At 31.5% G+C, this 13,841-nt stretch overlaps 1 protein-coding gene across 3 annotated transcripts in view; it reads right to left on the bottom strand.

Annotated features, from left to right (window-relative positions):
- Positions 1 to 13,841, bottom strand: part of LOC126890384 (methyltransferase-like protein 22) — an 844,950-nt gene that overhangs the window by 416,817 nt on the left and 414,292 nt on the right. For all 3 annotated transcript variants that reach the window (XM_050659270.1, XM_050659272.1, XM_050659271.1), the window contains one exon: positions 1,539 to 1,626. The gene's annotated coding sequence lies outside the window, so the exon portion shown is untranslated. The remainder of the gene's footprint in view (positions 1 to 1,538; positions 1,627 to 13,841) is intronic.

Below are 13,841 nucleotides of genomic sequence, written 5' to 3'. Positions count from 1 at the left end.
AAAAAAATGCCTTTTCTTCAAAATAACTTAAAAATTATTAGTATGTAATACCAAAATCTCTAAGAGTACAAAAATGTAAGATTTAGTTTTCTGGATATTTTGGATTTTTTGTTTCTGTGTAACATAAAAATTGGTTGAGATATGGCTGTTAAAACTTTGCATACACTCGTGATTACTGACTCGTTCAAGCCCTTTCAACTACAGCCCTTTCAAAATAAGCACTTTGAGCCGATAAAATTTACAGATTATATAAACAATACATACATGAGTTATTCAACTTGTAAAAAGGTAACAATTAATTTCATTTGGGATGCTAATTAGAGGGTGATTTTCACGTTGTTTTTACCAAAAAAATTAACTAACTTTATTTTGAGCCTAACTTGCTTACTTTTCATGCTAAAAACTTTTTAAAAAACATAAATAAAGCTTTTTTAAGCATTTTAAAAAATTTGTATTGAGTTTTCCCAGAAAGTTTTTCATTTTTTGGTTATTTCAGGTTGAAGTATTCGATTTGGAATTTGACGAATATGAACCTAGTTTTCATTAGCTACAACTCTACTTCTACTAGGTCTAGAGACCTCATGCATACACCATTTTTTTTTTGTTTATAATCTATAATTTTGCTAACTTTATTTTTTTTTCATAAAATACTTACTTTTTGAGTTATTTGCGAAAGAGCGTCTAAAAGTGTGTTGTTTTTTGTTGAAAAATGAACATGTCACTTACAAATAACTCGAAAAGTACTAACTTAGTGAAGAAACGCTATAGAACAAAAAAGTTGCTTAGAATTATACTAAAATCACAATCAAGGTGCATTAGAAATAAACAAATCAAGACACTTGAATGTTACGAGGAGCACTCCCAAATCATGATTTACAATGAACAAAATTTGTAAATCATTATTTAATGATTTATGCAATATATATATATATATATATACATTGTGTGTGATTCGCGTAACATTTAACGTGTTTGTTATTTCTAGTGCATCTTGATTGTGATTTTAGTATAGTCAGTTTATCCATTTCCGGACTCATTTTGAACGTATATGTTTTCACCCCGAGAAAGGGTGCAACTCACCCCCAGGGCAAAAGCATACATCGGCACAATTTCACGTTTTTCCTTTGACATGTTAGATAATGTATACCACATTTCATGTTATTCCAAGCGGTTCTTTAAAATTCAGAGGCTTTGCAATATTTTACCGTTAGCGATTGGACCAATATTATACCTGGTATATACCTAGGTATATCAACCTAAAAATCGAAAACCAATTAAATAAAACAAAACAATAAAACATCAAAATAAGGTCAACATTTATATAAAAAATACATAAAGCTTTAAACATGTATTCAAGATGCGACTAGAAGTGAAGGAAAGCGAAAACTCACAGAAAAGTTTACTACATTTAACTAACCGTTTCAAAATAGCAGTGTTCCAGCCAAATGGTTTTGCATGCATGAAAAATATTTATCAGAACAGCCAGTCGTACGTTATTCTTTTAGACATAGGTGTAGGTGTATGTATTTATTGCTTACCTTACAAAATATGGGTGGAAAGTCCTTTAATATTCAACGGCTTCAAAATTCTATATGTATACGTGACTTGAAAGTGTTGAAATATGACCTAAAAAAATAAATTTAACGTGAGTTTTGCTGATTTTGTATGTATAAAAAATACTGCTGAATTGTTTTTTCGTAGGAAGTTATATATATTTAACAGTTTGACATCATCACCCAGATTCTTGCAAAAAATGTTGGTATAATATGTGAATTAAAAACAAAGTTTTAGTTTTGCGTGATTTACAAACAAATATTACAGTGGAACCTCAATAAGTCGGATTATTCGGGACCGCGGCCGATCCGGGTTATCGAAAATCCGGGTTAGCCGGAGAATATGGTAAAAATTAATAAAATACATATTAATAATAAACAAATATAGTCCGTCCGCTATAACTTTTCCCATGCGGTACGATTCATTTTCAATCAAATTAAGTCAAAACATAAATTGAAACGAACGTCAATGTGTATATACATTTTGTATAGTGTATACTATATACTACACACATCGGCGTATGTTTCACTTTCTGTTTTGACTTAATTTGATTGAAAATGAATCGTACCGCATGGGAAAAGTTATAGCGGACGGACTATACACATTACAATTGCAAATACATGAAATACATAGGTATGCACATGCACAGTGCACAGTACTTCTAAATTACGTACAGTTGTATACAGTATTGTTTATTTCTTGGTAAACAAACACAGTCAAAGTGAAAAAATGTTTGTTTGATCTGATGAAAATCGGTCCGAGTTAGCCGGACTTCCGGGTTATCGGGGTTCCACTGTATTTAAAAATGAATAAACATTTTCAATTTCTTTGCAAAACGAAAATGCAGGAAATCGGAGAGTGCAGGAAGAGTCTATACCGGTTTCGGAGGTCTTTCCACCCTCATCAGTAAACCCATATCCTCTTTTCTCTGACTTTCCCAGGCATCATACTTTGAGCCTTTCCGAATTGCAAATAAAGAAATGTCACGGATGCACTAGAGACAAAATAAGTTATCAATCAAAGTAGCACAGAAAACGACAATAAATAAAAAAGACCAAATATAAAAGACCTCTGAAACCGGTATTGACTCTTCCTGCACTCTCCGATTTAACCGGAGTATTATGCAGCGGCTGAATTTTCGTGTTGCAAAGAAATTGAAAATGTTTATACATTTTTAATTCATTTACTCTTTTGTTGAGTACTAAGGAATCTTTCTTGTTGGAACTTTTACCACGCTGAGCAGATGAGTTGTGAATTATTTAAAATTCTCTCATCTTAATTTCCTCGGCACCCTGTATGATTTATAATTTTGAAAATCTCAGGAGGTGTAACCAAAGAAAGTATTCCACCTGTTGTCAATCTGGTAATATAGGAACGATATTTATTGTCGTTTTCTGTGCTACTTCGATTGATAACTTATTTTGTCTTTCGGTAGATGGCTCTAATGCATCCGTGACATTTCTTTCTTTGCAATTGGGAAAGGCTTAAAGTATGATGCCTGGGAAAGTTGGAAAGAAGAGGATATGGGTTTACTGATGAGGGGTAAAAGACCTCCGAAACCGGTATAGACTCTTCCTGCAGTCTCCGATTGAACCAGAGTATTATGCAGCTGCTGCATTTTCGTGTTGCAAAGAAATTGAAAATGTTTATACATTTTTAATTCATTTATTCTTTTGCTGAGTACTAAGAAATCTTTCTTGTTGGAACTTTTACCACGCTGAGCAGATGAGTTGTGAGTTATTTAAAATTCTAGTAGTCTAATATATTTAAAATAGATTAGTTGTTGTTGTGGAGAACCACTTCCTCAGGTTCTTTAACCATGATATTCTTCTTCTCCCAATTCCGCGCTTTCCGAATACTTTACCTTGAAGGATTACCTTCAGTAATCTGTATTTAGTGCCGTTTCTCATTATGTGTCCGAGATATTCTAACTTTCTCCTTTTAATGGTATGCATCACCTCTTTTCCTTTGTCCACTCTTCGTAATACGGTCTCGTTGGTTATCTTGTCCATCCATGATATCTTTAGGATTCGCCTGTATAGCCACATCTCGAAGGAATCAAGTTTTTTCTCCATTGCTTCAGTGAGTGTCCAGGATTCAACTCCGTAATACAATATTGAGAAGACATAACATCGTAGGATCCTAATTTTTATCTCCAGATTAAAGTTGTGGCTTTTAAAGAGTTTGGCCATGTTATTGAATGCACTTCTAGCCTTCTCTATTCTATATTTTATTTCTTGTGAGTGATCCCATTGTTCGTTTACTATTGTTCCAAGATAGTTATACATTTTTGAACTAAAATGTTCTACATTAAATTTGAAATAAAAATAGCCCTATTAGTCCAGAAAGCCACTGCGCATCCGCTAGGAAAAATATTCTAATTCGGATTTTTTGCACAATCTTACTCAAAAAGGACCCCTTTTAACAAATTTGCATGTTGCCAGGACCAAAAGTTGGTCAAAAAATTTTAAGACGTTTTTTTTTTGTTTTTTTTTTCCTAAAATTAATTATTTTTTTTGCATGAAACAAATTTTTTTTAGGTTTTTTGGACCATTCCAAACAGAAAAGGTTTTTAGTGACTTTTCTCTAAAATTAATAGTTTTTGACATATAAGCGATTAAAAATTGAAAAATTGCGAAATCGGCCATTTTTAACCCTCAAAAACTATGTGAAAAACTGAAAATTTGAATGTTGCCAAGGTAGGCAGATATTGTTTAAACATCGATTGATGAAATCCCGAAGAGTTTTTTGCAATACAATATCAAAAACCCCTTTGTTTTTGAATTGCCAATCAAGCGTGCGCGACACTATTTTCCAGCGTTGCATGTGTATACAGTATGGTGCAAATGAAAGGAATAAATTCGTTATTTCGTAAACCGGTGACTTTAAGGAAAAATCCCAAAACAGGTCGGTTTTTATTTTTAAGTTATGATATTGTGGCATATATAGTATACTAGTGACGTCATCCATCTGGGCGTGATGAAGTAATCGATGATTTTTTTAAATGAGAATACGGGTAGTGTACTGGCTCATTTGAAAGGTTCTTCAATTCCCTATTCAGTAATATAAACATGTACATAATTATTTATACAGGGTGTCCAAAAAATTTTTATTAAATTAAATAATTTGGCAAATTGACAAAAAATTAAATTATTGGACACCCTGTATAAATAATTATGTAAATGTTTATATTACTGAATAGAGAATTGAAAAACCTTTCAAATGAGCCAGCACACGCCTCCTATTCTCATTTAAAAAAAATCATCGATTACGTCATCACGCCCAGATGGATGACGTCACTAGTATACCATATGTGTCACAATATCATAACATAAAAATAAAAATCGACCTGTTTCGGGATTTTTCCTTAAAGTCGCCGGTTTACGAAATAACGAATTTATTCCTTTCATTTGCACCATACTGCATACACATGCAACGGTGGAAAATAGTGTCGCGCACGCTTGATTGGCAATTAAAAAACAAAGGGGTTTTTGATATTGTATTGCAAAAAACTCTTCGGAATTTCATCAATCGATGTTTAAAGAATATCTATCTACCTTGGCAACATTCAAATTTTCAGTTTTTCATATAGTTTTTGAGGGTTAAAAATGGCCGATTTCGCAATTTTTCAATTTTTAATCGCTTATATGTCAAAAACTATCAACTTTAGAGAAAAGTCACTAAAGACCTTTTCTGTTTGGAATAATCCAAAAAAACGTAAAAAAATTTTGTTCCATGCAAAAAAAATAATTTTAGAAAAAAAACAAAAAAAAAACGTTTAAAAAATTTTTTACCACCTTTTGGTCCTGGCAACATGCAAATTTGTTAAAAGGGGTCCTTTTTGAGTAAGATTGTGCAAAAAATCCGAATTAGAATATTTTTTCTAGCGGATGCGCATTGGCTTTCTGGACTATATGCATAATCCCTCTAAAATGAACGGTTTCAAAGTTACGGAGGTAGTATAGTATAATTGGTCCAAAAAGGCTTAACCCAGACATCCAAAGTAGAAGTTTTCCTCCAACACCAAATTGTTATATATGGTCCACATATTGTTCAATAATAAGTTACGTCATTTTGAGCGTCCGGTTTGGGGATGGGGGAGATGGGGGGAAGTCGGTAAATTAATAGTTTTTTTACGTGTTTCGTCAATATTTCTAAAACTATGCTGTAGCGTAAACAATGTTCTATACAAAAATGTTCTATGGTTCACTCCACCAACATACGACTGTTCTGGATTATCGCGACAACGAATATTTCAGTGTGCAACATAAGAAGTACGAAAGTAAATGGCTCTAATTATTATTCCAATAAACAGCAATGTAATTTGCAATTTATTTTCGTTCTTCATATTTTGCACAATAAAATATTCGTTGTCGAAATAATCCAACACAGTCGTATATTTGTGGAATAGGGTACACATAGAATTTAAAACAAAAAAGGTCCCATGCATAATTGTTATAAAATCAACGGTTCCAGAGTTACGGAGGGTGAAAAGTGGAGGTTTTCGATACTTTTTATATTTTTTTTGCATATTTTACTGATGAAAGAAATTTTCATTAAGAGGATTGTGTTTTGTAAATAAAATTTGCTTTTTCAGTGTCCCATGGTATGTTAGTGATAAGCCCTTGAAGAAACCTCAACCTCACCACCCAAAATTATCATCAACTGCCCAAAAAATATAAAAAGTATCTAAAACCTCCACTTTTCACCCTCCGTAACTCTGGAACCGTGGATTTTATAACAATTATATATAGGACCTTTTTTGTTTTAAATTTTATGTAGAACATTTTTGTATAGAACATTGTTTACGCTAAAGTATAGTTTTAGAAATATTGACGAAAAACGTAAAAAAACTATTAATTTACCGACTTCACCACCATCTCCCCCCAAACCGGACGCTCAAAATGGTGTAACTCTTTACTGAACAACATTTGAACCATATAGAACAATTTGGTGTTGGGTTAGGCCTTTTTTTGGACCAATTATACTATACTACCTCCGTAACTTTGGAACCGTTCATTTTAGAAGGATTATGCATAGAGCCTTTTTTATTTCAAATTTAATGTAAAAAATTTTTGTATAGAAGGTTGTTCATGCTAAACCGCATATTTTTAGAAATATTGACGAAAAACGTAAAAAAACTACGAATTTACCGATTTTTCACCCCTCCCCCCCCCCAACCCGACGCTCAAAATGGTGTGACTTTTTTCTGAACATTTTGTGGACCATATAGAACAATGTGGTGTTGGAGGATAACTTTCACTTTGGATGTGTGGGTTATGCCATCTTTTGGATCAATTGTATCATACCATAATATCTTGTTTAAAAACAGTCCTAGAATTTTTTACAATACTCCATTTTAAAGTAAAGGAAATAAGCTTTCTTTTTGATTGTACAATATATATACCCAAATATACAATAAAAAAAGTTATAATAAGAAATTTAAAAATAATCGTAAAATATATCAAAAATCATTAAAAGTATAAAGTTTTGAACAAACATCTCTTGCTTAAAAATAGTCGGACAGCCTTCTGCAGTAGACCATTATAAAGGTAATTGACTTTTCTTCCTATCAAATGTGACATTGCATATACTTAAAGCTACGTAGAAAAAAGTTACAGAACAATGTTTCAGAAGTAACAAGGAAAATGGGCCAAAATCGCTGTGAGTGGCGTATTTTGAAAAATCATATTTTGGAAACTATAAATCACAGAGACTTCTACTAAATGTTTCTCTAAAAAGAGAAAGAAAGGATGGAGGTTTTTTTTGTGAAGCAATCTCTCGTGTTTTTTTCTTGCTTTTCTTTTGAATATATTTTTGCAAAAAAAAATATTTTCAATATGATGCTTCGAAAGTAAATTTAACCTGGAACAATTTTTCTGTAGCCGTGTTTGTACCAAAAGTGCATAGAACTCATCCTAATTCGCCCTATGCCTAAGGACTAATTCACCCCTTTCTCAAAAACGCACAACTTTACATCGTAGCACTCCGCGGGTTTTTCATAATTAGAGGTCCATTGACTATGAAACAATAAAACCCCGTTAACGTTGTAATTCCTTTCTAAAATACATAATTAATACATAATTAAATACATAATTAAATCAATAGACTAAAAGTCTAAATGTAAATATATTTCTGAATTGTCAATATGATTGATGCAGATAAAATTAAATTATTAGAAGACTTTTTTATAGGTTTTATCAAGTAACAAAATAAATTAACTTGTATTGTGAGGACGTAATAATCTTTCGATTTCCGAAGTACAACCGTCTTAATCGAAACTTCAAAATAAAGGTTTTTAAACTGAACCTATGGTTAATTTCCATTAAAAAAAAGTAAATAATATTGTATGAATGTTGAGCATGTTAGTCCATTTCAATTGAGGTAAAAAGAAGTGGGTAAATGGAACGAAATGAAAAAGGAAAAAAAAAGAATTGGTTTAATTTTGCGTACCGGAGACCTGTGAATGCTTAGTAAATTATACAGGGTGTAACAAAAATACAGGTCATAAATTTAATCACTTATTCTGGGACCAAAAATAGTTCGATTGAACCTAACTTACTTAGTACAAATGTGCACATAAAAAAAGTTACAGCCCTTTGAAGTTACAAAATGAAAATCGATTTTTTCGAATATATCGAAAACTATTAGATTTTTTATTGAAAATGGACATGTGGCATTGGTATGGCAGGATTATCTTATAGAAAAATTATAGTGAAATTTGGACAACCCATAAAAATTTTATGGGGGTTTTGTTCCTTTAAACCCCCCCCCCCCAAACTTTTCTATACGTTCCAATTTAATTATAGTTGTAGTACCATTAGTTAAACACCATATTTTAAAAACTTTTTTGCCTCTTAGCACTTTTACGAAAAGTCAGTTTTTATCGAGATATTTAGAATATTTGTCAAATCCACCACATATTTGTATATGGTTAAGTACGATTATGGAGACTTAGTAATATGAAAATTTATTTATGATTTATATTTTTAGGTATATTTTGAACCATATTAAAAAAGAAGCTACATCTCGATAAAAGGTGCCTTATTGAAAAAATACAAAGAGGCAAAAAAGTTTTAAAAACACTGTGTTTAACTAATGGTACCGCAGTAATAGTTTAATTAGAACGTACACAAACATTTGGGGGGGCTAAAGTTACAAAACCCCCATAAATTTTTTATGTAAACATATTAAAAAAGAAGCCGCAACTTGATATAAACTGCCTTATCGAAAAAATACTAAGAGGCAAAAAAGTTTTAATGAAATTGAATGTAACTAATGGTACCACAGTAATAATTTAATTGGGACGTACACAAAAAATTGGGAAGGTTTAAGGGAACAAAACCCCCATAAAATTTTTATGGGGTGCACAAATTTCACTATAATTTTTCTTTAAGATGTTTCTGCCATAAGAATGCCACAAGTCCATTTTTAATAAAAAATCTCTAATAGTTTCCGATATATTCGAAAAAATCGATTTCTATTTTGTAACTTCAAGGGGCTATAACTTTTTTTATGTGCATATTTATACTAATGTAAATTAGGTTCAATCGAACTATTTTTGGTCCTAGAATATGTGATTTAATTTATGACCTGTATTTTTGTTACACCCTGTACTGTGCGAAACCGGTTGTCCGTTTTCATTTTCATTTTCGTTATCCGTTTCATTGATTTCTCTTTGCCTAAATATTGAATTAACACATTGACATTAAATCTTATTCTTCTTCTTCTCTAGGTGCTGTCTCCGCTTCGATGTTTACCAATCATCAGAGCGATTTTTTTTTTGAGACAGCGGCTCTAAATAATTCGTTGTTACTACATCCAAACCATTCCCTAAGGTTCTTCAGTCATGAGTTAGGTCTCCTACCTATGGATCTTTTCCCCTGATTTTTTCTTGCATTATGACCTGGAGTATTAGGTATTTATCTCCTCTCATCACATGTCCCATATATCTCAGTGTTCTTCTCTTAATTGTTAGAAATACTTTTCTTTCCTGATGTTTAGGTCTCATTATCTCGTCGTTGGTTATTCTATCTACCCATAAAATCTCCAATATTCTCCGGTACATCAACATCTCGAATTCATCCCGTTTCCTCACGTCAATTTTCTTCAGTGTCCACGCTTCCATCCCGTAGTATAATACGGATAGCACATAGCACCTTAACAGTCGTATTTTTAACTCAAGGTTTAAGTCCTGACAGCAGAGAAACGTCTTCATTCTCGTAAATGTACTTCGGGCCTGCTCGATTCTGATTCGTATTTCTTGAGAGCTGTCATTGTTTTCATTAATACTCTGGGCTAATTAGCAAGATACAAGGAAAAGTTATTTACCAGCAATTTTATTGCTGGAATCTAATCTCATTATTGTATGTATTAATAATATAGGTATGCAAAGTCCGCAGATAGTCTGCTACTTTTTTTATAAACAAAATGGCGCCCGAAAATCGTGTTTTTTTCAATTTTTGCTCTATAACTCCAAAGATTTTAACTTTACACCAATAACACTCAAATAAAAATTCACCGCAATTAAATTCTGCATAGAGATGTGTTTTTCCCGATTTACTTCGACGAAAACTTTCCTCGTAAAAAGCGGGTTTTTCCAACAAAATCTTTAATTTTCAACTAAAATTTTAGATAAGTAATTGTTAATCAATAATTAAATAACTTGGTAATGTAAAAGACCTTTTCATATAGATTATAATTCCAGAAGCCAATGGAAATTGAATGAACAGTTTAGCAACAATTGAATTGTTAATTAAAAATTTACGGTCGCTATAATAACGACAATAATTACGATGCATAAGAATAACTATAATTTTTTCATAGAAACACACTATACCTATCTAATGTACTTTACAGAATTGGAATTGGACTATTTAAGCGGCCTCAGGAATATTTTAAAATTATAAACAATTTTTTGGCTTATAAACAAATAGAATATCTCGGGAAATATTAAACTAAATTAAATTGTGAAAACGATATTCGAAAAACAGTGGCAGGACGCTTCTTCTAAAAGAAAAAACGTTTAATTACGACGAGTAGTTCCTGAGATACAACCGGTGAAATTTGATCGGAATTTACGGCAAAGATATAAACAATAGGATCATAATTTTCAAACTATCACGTTTTTATTTTTGTCCTCTTTCTCCACACCAATTTTCATATCTTTAAAATACTCATAACATATAATATTATAATAAAAACTATCGATAATACGGGTAAAAATTGCAAAAAATAGCAATCAAATCAAAAATTAGCTTGGAGAAAATGTAACCCTCAAAGTTCAAAATCGGTATACGTTAAAAAAATGCATTTTCTCGGCTTCCCATGAAGCAATTTCCTTCATTCATGCTTCCCATGAAGCAAATTAAAATTTTGTGTTATAATAAATAAATTAATTTATTATAACAAAACAAAAGCAAGTCTGCAAGCTACATGGGAAGCCGAGAAAATGCATTTTTTTAACGTATACCGATTTTGAACTTTGAGGGTTACATTTTCTCCAACCTAATTTTTGATTGGAATTTTGCTATTTTTGGCAATTTTCACACGTAGTATCGATAGTTTTTATTATAATAATATATGTTATGAGTACTTTAAGGATATGAAAATTGGTGTGGAGAAAGAGGACAAAAACAAAAAGGTGATGGTTTGAAAATCATGATCCTATTTTTTATATCTTTGCCGTAAATTCCGGTCAACTTTGACCGGTTGTATCTCAGGAACTACTCATCATAGTTAAACATTTTTTCTTTTGAAAGAAGCATCCTGCCGCTGTTTTTCGAATACCGTTTTTACAATTTAATTTAGTTTAACATTTCCAGAGATATTCTATTTGTTTATAAGCCAAAAAATTCTGTATGATTTTAAAATATTCCTGAGGCCGCTTAAATAGTCCAATTTTAATTCTGTCAAGTACATTAGGTAGGTATAGTGTCTTTTTATGAAAAAATCATAGTTATTCTTATGCATCGTAATTATTGTCGTAATTATAGCGACCGTAATTTTTTAATTAACAATTCAATTGTTGCTAAATTGTTCATTCAATTTCCATCGGCTTCTGGAATTATAATCTATATAAAAAGGGCTTTTACATTATCAAGTTATTTAATTACTGATTAACAATTACTTATCTAAAAGTTTAGTTGAAAATTAAAGATTTTGTTGGAAAAACCCTCTTTTTCCGGGGAAAGTTTTCGTCGAAGTGAATCGGAAAAAGCACGTTTCTATGCAGAATTTAATTGTGGTGAATTTTTATTTGAGTGTTTTTGGTGTAAAGTTGAAATCTTTGGAGTTATAGAGCAAAAATTAAAAAAAACACGATTTTCGGGCGCCATTTTGTTTATAAAAAAGTAGCACACTATCTGCGAACTTTGCATACCTATATTATTATTAAATACAATCATTAGATTTGATTCCAGCAGTAAAATTGCTGGTAAATAACTTTTCCCAAAAATGGCCTATTCTCCGATAATCAGCCCAGACTATAATGGTTGTACCTAGGTATTTGAATTCTCTTATTCTTTCAATAGGTTGATTCTGGACATATATCTCACGAATGTCCTGAGTTGTCTTTGTTATTATCATATATTTCGTCTTGCTTATGTTGAGCGATAGTCCATATTCTTCATTTACCGCGGTCACTTTATTAAGCAGTATCTGTAGGTTCTCATGTGATTCGGCTAAAAGAAATGTATCATCGGCGTATCTCAGGTTATTTATGACCATCCCATTAATTCTAATGCCAACGTTTAGTTCATCCATTGAATAAATCTTTTAAGTAATATATATTCATTGTTATGCTCTGTATTTTCTCTCTGTTATGAGATTGATTAGCATATTCTTATTTTGATTAATTAATAATTATTTTAATTACTACTTATGGAAAACAAAACCAAAATTGAATAAAACTTTCCAATAAAATTTATTCTCAGGGCTAATTTATTTTCATGTATTACCTTTGGTTTGTGGCTTCTAGTATCTCTAGTTGCTTACTTCATCCAGGACAAAACAGGGAAAATAAATATACTCAATGTCATATAAATTCTATAAATATTATTTATTCATCCAATATACCATAAATATAAGATTTAAATGTATGCTAAAACTCAATTTTTTTGCAACTATTTCTTATCTAATAAATTAATCTTTAATTCTGCTATCTCCTTTTTTAACAAAATTTTTATTTAAATAATTCGTTAGACTGTTCATAAAAAAAAACAATATTTTCCTTTTGAATAGATTACTTATTTCTTCTTTAAATTTATGAATGACTAAATTATGCTGTAGAACTGTTTAACAAAAAATAATCAAATATAGTATGTGATATAAAACAACTCTCTCCGTTTCACAAATAATCTGACTAACCTTTTTTTTCTCTTCTTTACTTCTTCTCATGGATTGTGTAGTCCTCGATTCTCCCACACGTGCTCCTTGGATGCTGCGAACGATCCTTCTCATCCAAGCTGCTTCACAAACAAACAACAGCACTCGCTCGAAATCTCTCCTCAGTTTTCTCTCTGCTCGATATCTTGTGCAAATTGATACCATCCGGCTACTCGTTCCAGACAGAAACAGGAATCTCTTCGGACACAAGGAGATTTAACTTCTCAACTCGATCAACGATTTCGTTTCAACACGATTCTTCTTACACGGCCGCCAACTTCACCACTTTACACAGACTTCTTACTTTTCAAACACTGGACTGCTCTCCTCAGATCTTCATTACACAGTAAACTTTTTTCTTCCTCCAAACTCAGACTCAAACACTATATTCTCCCTCCATACGTCTCTCTCGCCAATCACAAAACATCCTCTCTACACATTACATCACCTTTAATTTGTTAAGAACAAATTAATTTTGTATACAACTTTTCCATTTTGTCAAATTCCAGGAGACACCAAAATTACTTTTGTGTTTCTACATGCTATAAAAAAACCGATACTCTAAAACTCAACAATTGTATTTACCTTCTTTCCTTCTAAGAAGCATTTATAAACGTCCTATTGTTTGCTTCAAAGCGAGTACACGTACTTTCTAATCCGACCGTATTAATTGTATAAGTCCGTTCATAGAATTATTAATACTGATCGATTATCACTTTCCACGAAACACTGCTTATGACTAACTAATAATATTTACAATTTTTGGCCATATACAGGGCGATGAAAATATATGATCTAGTGGTCTTTGACATAAAATTATTTTCTAAATTTTCCCCATAAAAATTATATAACAATATCTATGTCAAAAAGAGCATCAGAATGCATTTTTGACCTTCAAATTT

Source organism: Diabrotica virgifera, chromosome 8, assembly GCF_917563875.1.
Source record: "Diabrotica virgifera virgifera chromosome 8, PGI_DIABVI_V3a".
Lineage (NCBI taxonomy): Eukaryota > Metazoa > Arthropoda > Insecta > Coleoptera > Chrysomelidae > Diabrotica > Diabrotica virgifera.
The sequence above is the reverse complement of the archived record's forward strand: the minus strand, read 5'-3'. Positions and strand labels throughout refer to the sequence as shown.